Below are 10,757 nucleotides of genomic sequence, written 5' to 3' on the forward strand. Positions count from 1 at the left end.
TTCTTATAATTATTCATTCCCCATTCATTGCAAGACACTATATAATCAAATATTTTCTCCAATATTTTATCATTAGTATCCAAGCTTTTTCTACTTCTGTTATTGACAGAAGTAGATTATTTAATCTGCATGTAAGTTTATCTAATTCAATCATGTCCAGTTGTTTTATTAGCCACTCTTCAGTTGATGGTATTGTTATCTCTTTCCAATATTTAGCTAAGAGAATGTGTGCAGATGTCACCATATATAGCAGTGATGGAGATCCTTTTAGCGACAGAGTGCCCAAACTGCAAGCCAAAACCAATTTATTTATTGCAAAGTGCCATGTCCCTCTGGATTTCTAGTGACAAATTCTACTGAACTCTGTGTTGGGACTATGGTGCATGTGCCCACAGAGAGGGCTCTGAGTGCCACCTCTGGCACGCATGCCATAGGTTCGCTACCGCTGATATATAGGACTAATTTCCAATGCTCTTTTTGAATTGCTTTGTTAAGCAGAAATAATTCAGGTCTCATAGGGATACATTTCCCTATAATTTGTGACATTTTAGAGTGCATTGATTTCCAGTATTTTTTAATAATGGGACAGCTTCACCATAAGTGAAAAAAGGATTCATGTGTTACTTTACACTTCCAACATGTTGGATCAACTTCTTTATACATTTTATGTAATTTATCTGGTTTAATTAATCATAGTTAGATTCTGCTGAAAAGAGCTTGCTTCTTTGCTTGCTTGAGTTCTTGTTGTTGTTGTTGTTGTTGTGTGCCATCAAGTCATTTCCAACTTATGGAAATCCTAAGGCGAAGCTATCATGCAGTTTTCTTGGCAAAATTTGTTCAGAGGAGGCTTGCCATTGCCTTCCATTGAGGCAGAAAGCGTGTGACATGCCCAAGGTCACCCAGTGGGTTTCATGGCTGAGTTGGGAATCAAACCCTGGTCTCCAGAGTCGTAGTCTAACACTTGTAGTCCAACACTCAAACCACTACACCACTGCTTGGATTCTACCAAGGGCTAATGTAGGGAAAGTAGTTATAGAGCTATAGAATTCATAGCTTCAAATTATGAGTATTGACCTTGCCCTGGTGTCTTCTATGATGATCTTAGTATAGAGGGGACACTTGGGATCTGCTCTAGGTAACAAAATATTTTCAGCCAGCAGTATTGGAAATACCCTGTTGTTGAAGACTACCAACCAAAGGAACACTATGCCACAATGTAAAGAATTAGGACATTTTGCAACAGCCTACCAGAGTAAAATAGTTAAGTAAGAGATGTAACAACTGGCAGTACAAGTCCAAATTCTCATTGCCTGTGACAATACAGAGTCAACATGAAGTGCAGATTGAAACAATTGGTATCAGACCAAAAACAGGTTGAGTTGCTGATGTGATAGGAACATCAGAAGGAACAGGGTTTTGCCTTGATCCATCTACCATGTTGAAGCCCACTGTCAACATTTTAAATAGCCCTGGAAATCCTTTATTGATTTATTTATATTTAAGGCATTTATTTTTCACATCTTGACCCACTAGGATTTCTGAGGTCCCTTGATCTTTTCATTACTCTACAAAACAAACATGATAAGCAGCTTCAAGATGCTGTTGGCTACTAACATTCAGTGGTATCACTAAGTTTGGAGTCATTCGGTGCAGTAACTCATGGTGTCACACACCCCCATTGACCTTCTCCCATACCACACCATAGAGAATCCATAGTAATGGTTTTTGTACTATTGTTAGTCATAAATTGTAATTCTCATACACAGTGGGCTGTTGGTATACACCCGGGTTTGGTTTCAGGACCCCCAGTGGATAACAAAATCCATGGATGCTCAAGCCCCATTAAATATATTAAATGGTGTCCCTTATATAAACTGACAAAATGAAGGTTTGCTTTTTGGAATTTATACATTTAAAAATATTTTGAACCTGTGGATGCTTGAATCTGTGCATTAAAAATCCCTGGATACAGAGGACTAATTGCATCATAGAATGTAATGCAACAATGTGAAATTGAAGGCTTTCACGGCTGGAATCCATAGTTTTTTACGGGGTTTTCGGGTTATGTGGCCATGTTCTGGAAGAGTTTATTAGTGATGTTTCACCAGCATCTGTGGATGTCATCTTCAAAACATCAAGAATAAACTCTTCTAGAACACAGCTGCATAGCACAGAACCCCCGCAAAAAAGTAATGCAAAAGTTGTGAAATAAAAATAGCAAAATTAAAATTATAGTTTAAATTATAATAACACACAGTCTAAATGTATTTACCTATACACAGTTTCACATGGTTAAAATGAAAGTTTGACAAAATTTTATGTTTTTAAAGAAAATTTGAAAAGAATAAAATCTTATTTTTTTAAATTGAAATTTTAGTTTTTTTTTTAAAAAAAAACCTGGGGTCTCTCTTTTCTCTTCCCACTGATCCTCGTCCCACTTACACCATCTCTTCTGCATTTTAAATGGACCAAGGTGACTGCCCCAGCCTCTTTCTTCCCAAATGCAGATGTTTGAGAAGTAGTGGTGCCACCTCCCCTTAGGGAAGTGATGGTGTGGGCAAATCACACTCTCTCAGCCTCAGAAGGCACTCTGAAGGGTGGTGGTGGGGAAGGAAGGGGCCTTCAGAGCTCCATGGGAACTCTTGAAGGGGGGTGAAGGGATAGGGTCACCAGAAGCAACCTGAAGGCTCACAACACCCCCCCCCCCAAAAAAAATAATGCTGTTTCACCCTCCGAGGATACCAATGGCAAACCCATTGCCATGCTCTGGAGAATTTGAGTGGGACTCTGAAGGGTAGAGGGAGGGAGAGGGAAGGGTTAGAGTTACCAGAAATGACCTGAAGGTTCAGAACACACACACACCCAAGTCTGGGAAGAGAAGAAGGAAATGGTTGCCCAGGGGACTGTGCCTCATGGGGGTCAGAGCTCCCAGCTGGAACAGGGAGAACTGGCCACAGCAAGGAGCCGGCCAGGCCCGCATATGCCTCCCCACCCCTCCTTTCTGCAGTCACCGCAGTATTCCAGGTGAGGCCTGACCAAGACGGAATAGAGTGGCACTATTACTTCCCTTGATCTAGAGACTATACTTCTATTGATGTAGCTTAAAATCACATTGGCCTTTTGAGCTGGCACATCACACTGTTGACTCATGTTCAACTTGAGGTCTACTAGGACTTCCAGATCCCTTTCACACGTAATCTCGTTCAGCCAAGTGTTCCCCATCCTATATCTGTGCATTTCATTTTCCTGGTCTAAATGCAGTACCTTACATTTCTCTGTGTTGAAATTCATTTTGTTAGCTTTGGCCCACCTTTCTAATCTATTAAAGTGATCTAGAATTTTGATCCAGTCCTCTGGGGCATTCTAATTTTTTTTTAATTTTTAGTTTCATTTTTATATATTGAAAAATAGAAGAAGACTAACCTCTTTATTTGGCCAAAGCAGTCAGCAGTGTCCCAGATACACTGTCAGGAAGGATGGGATAGCAGGGCCTTAAATAAATCTTGCACAATATAATAAGTTTGCAAGATTAATTGAAGGTACTGTTAACCCACGCTTTCTTACATCAGGTTTCAAAGACTAAGAAGAGGGAATTACAATTGCCCCATCTGTCTCAAGCTACAACTTCTGAATCATCAATCAAATAATTTCCTGCTCTCTACTTCACTCAGCCTTGTGTAATACTTCGGCTGAACTGCAAGTTCCAAAGCAGTCATTGTTTCAGAGGCTGTGTCAGAGACTCATTATTTTTAAAGTGTGGTGGGTTGTTTGTGTGGATGAGAAGTTTTAGTTTTTAAAATGTGTGTGTGTGTGATTTCAGAGAAATGATTTTCAGTTCAGAAAATGATACATGAGGAAAGAGGTAGAGACGGTTCCAATTTAGATTAGAGTTTGTGGCTGGCTGGCTACTGGTAAAGAGACATGGGTTACATGCAGACTAATTGAAAAGCACTCACCTGCTTCATTTCTGTTACCTTTGCCTACTGTTTTTGATTCTTTTTTGCTTTCAATTTTGTCATTCCAATCTCCTAAAATCATTTTGATGTCCTGTATTGGGGTGTTGTCAATTTCTTCCTGTACTCCTTCATAGAATCTTTCTTTTTTTAAAAAAATATTCTTTATTGTAATATTTACAATTAAAATACAGTGCTTTATATGTAGTCTCATAAATCCTTCCTTCCCTTCCCCTATTATGATTTTACATAGCTACACACAGTTACAGCCCTTTATCATATATTCCTCTAATACATTTTTCCATAACTTCTTTATCTCTCATCTTCAAAATAATCATTTGTTTGAAGTAAAAGACTGTGCATTTTCCTGTCATGCTTTTTGCTTGCTCACCACAAAATTCAATTTAAAGCTATTTCTCTCCCATTGAAAAATCATACACTATAATATAATACAGTAGTGTCTCGATTATCCAACATAAACGTGCTGACTGATAGTCGGATAATCGAAAATGTTGCCTGTGCTTGGAGAGATGACAGGACTTGTATTTCAACACCTCTGGGTTCTCCAGAAACATGTTTTATATAGAGTTTTAAAAACTTCAAACAGCAGTATAGACATATTTGTTTGTGATCTAAAAAGGATGCAGTTAATCATTTGAAACACATATTTATTATCGAAACATGTATTAGTCACTTAAAACATTTGCTATTTGAAAAAACCAAACCACACAGCCATTTTCAGACCACAGCTGAGGTGATGTCATGTTGGCTCATGCTTCACAAAGCCAAGTACTGTAATTCAAAGCAAAGCCACTGCACAAATGATTTTGTGTAATGTCACAAATTGTGCTTGCTTAGAATTGACCTTCCATTCAGCAGCTCTTCACTTGTTCTTTTAGATTCAAATCTAGATAGGGAGGATCCAGGTCATTTATGTCAGTGTACCCATTTTGAAATGTGTACCTTTTCCCAATCACAATAACTATATCTTGTTATGCCATCTTCAGCTATGATGACACCAACCTTGCCCCATTTCTTAGACCTACTTGGATACCTAGCAAGCACACTATACTTTCTTGCCGTACTTGGGAATATATAGGTACATTGCCATTTCACATGCAGTTTTTTTGTTACATTTTCCAGCTGTTTTAAGAGTAAAACTGCCCAGAAATATGTTTTAATTTTTTTCTAGTACAGGGCTTTTGGGGGAGAGAAAACCTCAGACAATCCAAGGGAGCACTTCCCACTCCTTTACATGGACACAGAGCCTAATCTGCAATTAAAATAACAGAGCAGTTGTGCAGATAGGTTGATCAATATTTTAGCTTATTAAGTCATGCTGCCCAGATCTTGATACCTTTCCCATACCACTTGTTGTTGTTGTTGTTGCATGCCTTTACGTCGTTTCCATTTTATGGTGACCCTAAGCTGAACCTATCATGGAGTTTCCTTGGCAAGATTTGTTCACGGGGCAATTTGCCTTTGCCGTTCTCTGAGACTGAGAGAGTATGAGAGAGAGCAATGGATGCAAGCTCCAGGAAAAGAGATTCCACGTCAACATTAGGAGGAACTTCCTGACAGTGGAAGAAACTCCCTCGGAGTGTAGTGGAGTCTCCTTACTTAGAGGGCTTCAAACAGAGGCTGGATGGCCATCTGTCGGGGATGTTTTGTGATTTCCTGCATGGCAGGAGGTTGAACTGGATGGCCCTTGCTGTCTCTTCCAACTCTATGATTCTATGATTCTATGTTTTACCCAACGTCACCCATGGCTGGCAGGTATTCAATCCCTGGCCTCAAAAATCCTAGTCCATTGAAACCACACTTGTTTTCCTGTACTTCTGCCTCATGGTTACTCCTGATACCTCAAAAATCACCTTACCGAGTTCAGGGTTTCTGTCCGCTTGTGGGTTGTCATTATGTTCCTTTGGTAATCCCCTACTTTACCTCAGCCTTTTACTTCAGAGATTACATTTCCCTCTAAACCAGTGGTTCTCAACCTTCCTAATGCTGCAACCCTTTAATGCAGTTCCTCATGTTGTGGTGACCCCCATCTATAAAATTATTTTCGTCTCGGTTCCTAAAACCATCAGAAATGTGTGTTTACCGATGGTCTTAGGCGTCCCCTGTGAAAGGGTCATTCAACCCCCAATGGGGTTGCGACCTACAGGTTGAGAACCGCTGCTCTAAACCTTTGTAACACCTCTTCCTCTGGTACATCAACTGTGTACAGTATTTTCATTTCACATCCCCGCAACATATCACCTTTGGCCAAACTCTGCTGACTGTCCACTCAAGACTTTGGGTTTCTGTTAACCAAATGGCTCTCCCCACAATATCCCACTGTTAACACCAAATATATGTGATGGATCTCTATTGCAATCTGGTCCTGAAGTTCCAGGCTTTGGGCTCCTGTCACTCACCCTTCCCTTGTTTGCCACTTAATCCCTGCCTGGACCTATGAGTTCCCCCTTAAACAATTGGCCCTCCATATCCACAGATTCTTTATCCATGGATTCAAGCATCCATGGCTTCAAAATATTGAAAAAATTATATAAATTACAAAAAGTAAACCATGATGTTGCCATTTTATATAAGGGACACCATTTTACTATTCAATGTATTTAATGAACATTCATGGATTTTGGTATCCACAGGAAGCAGGGGTCTTGGAACCAAACCACAATGGATACCAAGGACCTGCTATATTTGGACCTGTGGCTGTGCAGTTGTGGTGGGTTCACTGTGGTTAGAGTGACCAGTTCTCCACCGAACTTGATATGAACAAACAGAGGCAGTGGTACAACAAGTAAGTGGATGTTTATTAAGATAGAAACAACTTGAAGGCACACAATAACAACACCATTAATATATTAAGCCAGTGGTTTTCAAACTTTCTACTCCATGACTCCCATTCCATCCACAGTTGCATGTTGCACCCCCTCAACATAGTACATGAATAAAAATATTTTGTGAGCATATTTTTGTTTGCCTCAGATAACATCCTATCAAGTTTTTGCTATGCCTAAGGTTGGAGGAAGGCACAACAGGTGAATGAGCAGAAGTGGCTGTAAGGGCTTTTCAACAGCCTCATCTTCCTCATTCCTTCTCTCTTTCTCCATGCAAACAGTCCTCTGTGTGCCTCAAGCAGAGAGGACTTTGCTGTGTTGCTTTTCTTTGACAGCAACTCCCCAGAGAACCATCTAGCCTAGCAATCACCCTAGAATGGGTCTCTGGGGAGGGTGAAGGAACAGGTCACCAAGGACAAGCAACCTTTGACAACACTGGATCTTCAGCTTAGTAATGGAGATGAACACCACCCCTTACAGTCAGTCATAACTAGACAACCTTGTCAAGGGGAATACCTTTACGTTTAAAGTTCTATATTGCTTGGATCCGGTTTATTTGATGGACCATAGCTCCCTTTATGAACTCATTAGAGTTCTAAGTTCTGGAGAGGCCCTTCTCTCTGTCCCACCACCTTCTCAGACTGATTTGGTGGAAACAAAGGAGAAGGCCTTCTGGGTGGCTGCTCTCAGGTGCTGAAACTCCCTCCTTAGAGAGGCCAGGATGGCCCCATCTTTGCTCTCCTCTTGGAGGCAGATAAAAACATTTTTGTGTCATTAGGATTTTTCATACAGTTGAGGATTAGACTTCTAAATACTGTGCAAGTTAGTTGTCTAGTTGTATGTATAACTGTAATACATTGTAATATTTTAACGGCGGTCTGTAGGCACCCATTTTAATTCCAGAGGGATTCCATAGCTGCTAGACAACAGGATGTCCCTCCAGAGTTAAAAGAACCTGTTTTTTCCGGGTTCTTTTACCGGAGCCCGGTTTACATTGCGTGATGTAACGGATGCGCCACGATGTGCAGACGCTATGTGTCCATTACGTCAAAATGGCAGCAGCCGTATGGATGGGCCTCTGCCATCAGGCCACTGCCATTACATACAAGGATTCCGGACTGTGTGGTTGCTGTGTGGTCCAGAATGCTAATATCTTTGCCACCATGCCCCTTTCAGCCCGTCTGTCTCGGGCCAAAGACACGCAACAATGGATTCAAACTACATGAAAAGAGATTCCACCTAAACATTAGGAGGAACTTTCTGACAGTAAAAGTTGTTTGACAGTGAAACACACATTCCCTAGGAGTGTGGTGGAGTCCCCATCTTCAAATAGAGGGTGGATGCCAGAGATGCTTTGATTGTGAGTTCCTGCATGGCAGTGAGTTGGACTGGATGGCCCTTGTGGTCTCTTCCAACTCTATGGTTCTATGATTCTAAGTAAAACAAACTTGCTTACTATCTGGCCTTCCACTTTTTCACCCGGGTTAAAAATGTCCCAATTTAACAGACCTGCACAACATACAGCTCAGGGCTACATGGGCCTGCCAAAGGATTCTGGGTGGCCCACATGAATGTGGAATTACTTCAAGGCTCTGTCGCCACTCAGCCACCCAACTCCATCCAGGTTTGTCCTGAGAAGGCCGAGCAGCAAAGGAACAAGATGGGCAAATGATCACGGTTCATCCTTTGCTCAGCCTTCTCCTGAGGAGCATGACAGGCAAGACTCCTCTGCAACTCCACTTTCTCCTGAAGAGAGAGCCAGGCAGAGGAAGAGGAATGTGGAATTAACATTAATCAATTCTAAATTATATTATTGATTAATATTATTAATTAATTATATTTAATTAAAAGATGTCTGCGGTCCGAAAGAAGTTTAGCTTATTTTAATTTTGGCCTCTACTTGCTGCCTAGTTGTGCAGGTGTGTTCTAAAATAAGCAAAGAGTATAGTTTATGGACCAAAATGTCTACAGCACCACTAGCTCATGCAGTTCCTCCTGAAGCAAAAGTGAACTACTACCCCTTGGCCTAGCTGGCAAAGGCTAAGCAAGACTGGGTGGAGGGAATGGAAGTGAAGAAGAAGAAGAGGCGTGTGGTGATACAGGTGAGAGAGAGGGCAGCAACTTGAACCTAGGTTAAAAATGTCCCAATTTCCCTCTTCCAATTCCAAGCTGCTGCTGTGCTGCGGCTGCTGCGGCTGCTCCTCCTCTTCCTCCTCCTTCTAAATGTTACTGACATACCATGTTTTAGTATATCAGTGGCATGGAAAAACTGTCTGAGGCCTAAAGATTGACCATCTCCAGTGAACAAAGACTCTGATTCAGGAACTTTGGTTGATGGACTCCGTGATAGAATTTTACTGATGCAATAAACCCACAACAGTAAGAGGCAAAACTGGAAGACAGCCAATGAAGGGTGGTTTACCCATTGGGAATGAGCTAATGAAAGATATTTGAAGAAAAACCCCACACCTGTACTGAAAAGTGTATGGCCCTCCCCCCATTAAAAAATAATTCAGAAACTGAAAACCTATCTCTTAATATCGCCATGACTATGAAATAATGCATAGCAGTCAAGAAATGATTTTTAAAATGTTTTTTACTGTTACAGCTAGCCCTCAATTGTCATGGGGGTTACTGGTACAGGATCCCCATGAAAGTTAAACCATATTTAACACACACACACACACGCATGCACACGTGTACAGCCATCCCTTCGTATCCATGGGGGATCCATTCTGGACCCTTCCTGCGGATGAGAATGCAGGACCCCAAGTGCCATTGTTCACTATGGCCATGCGACTGCATGCATACACTCCAGCATTAACAACAGTGGAGCTTGCCATCCATAGAGTGACATGTATATGAGAGTCAGTATGACGTAGTGGTTTGAGTGTTTGACTACGACTCTAGAGACCAGGATTCAGTTCCCAGCTTGGCCATGAAACCCACTGGGTGACCTTGGGCAAGTCACATTCTCTCAGCCTTAGAGGAAGGTGATAGTAAACCTCCTCTAAACAAATCTTGCCAAGAAAACCCTATGATAGGGTCGCCATAAGTTGAAAATGTTTTAAAGGTGCACAACAACAAACAACATGTATATGGCATCATGGCTGGACACTGAGGAGCCACTTTGGATACTAGGATTTCTTATAACAGAGATCACCCAGGTTGGGGCTGCCTGTGGTGGACAATTCTCTGGCAAACCCCTTGGTACAAGACTCCACAAAATACTGGAGGTGGTATAACTCCTTTGCTCAATTAAACTGGGCTTGCTGACAATAAAATACATAGATAAGATAGCGTTAAAAATAAGGAAGGGAAATAGGCAGCAGTCCACATCTAGTACAGTCCGCCCTTCTCTTATGTGGGGGATCTGTTCTGGATCCCCTCATGTAAGAGAAAAAATGTGGATGCTCAAGCCCCATTCAAATGAACGGGGCTCATGGCTGTGGCGGCACAGCAGCGGCACATGGGGCACACACCACAGGAGTGCATCCCATTCATGCGAATGGGACGTGCTGCCCCTTGCACCTCGCATGCTCCCGCGCAGCTTTGAGCGTATGCTCAAAGCCACATATAGCGGGTGCACTGTACAGCAAATCCTGACTAAGCAAACTCATCTGTAAAAGTACATGCAGGAACAACTGGTGGATACATACTGGTAGTTCAGACAAGGGGCACTGGGAAAATTAATCTGACCACCTGTATCAATGTGCTAATCATGTTAGCACACATTTATGACTATATAAGAAACCAGAACACATATTACACACCTTTTATTATGACTAGGTTTTGAAAACTGGGCTTGGAAGAATGTTAAAACTGAATACATATTTCTTTGAAGTTTGTAAAGCCATGCATGTGTATGGTGGCAACCTTATGTAAAGGCCCAGATAGAAATTGAACAATTGGGAGGAGATAATCTGTGTTTAGCCTGCTATTCAGATCTGATCTATTA

This window comes from Sceloporus undulatus, chromosome 2 (genome assembly GCF_019175285.1).
Source record: "Sceloporus undulatus isolate JIND9_A2432 ecotype Alabama chromosome 2, SceUnd_v1.1, whole genome shotgun sequence".
Taxonomy (NCBI): Eukaryota; Metazoa; Chordata; class Lepidosauria; order Squamata; family Phrynosomatidae; genus Sceloporus; species Sceloporus undulatus.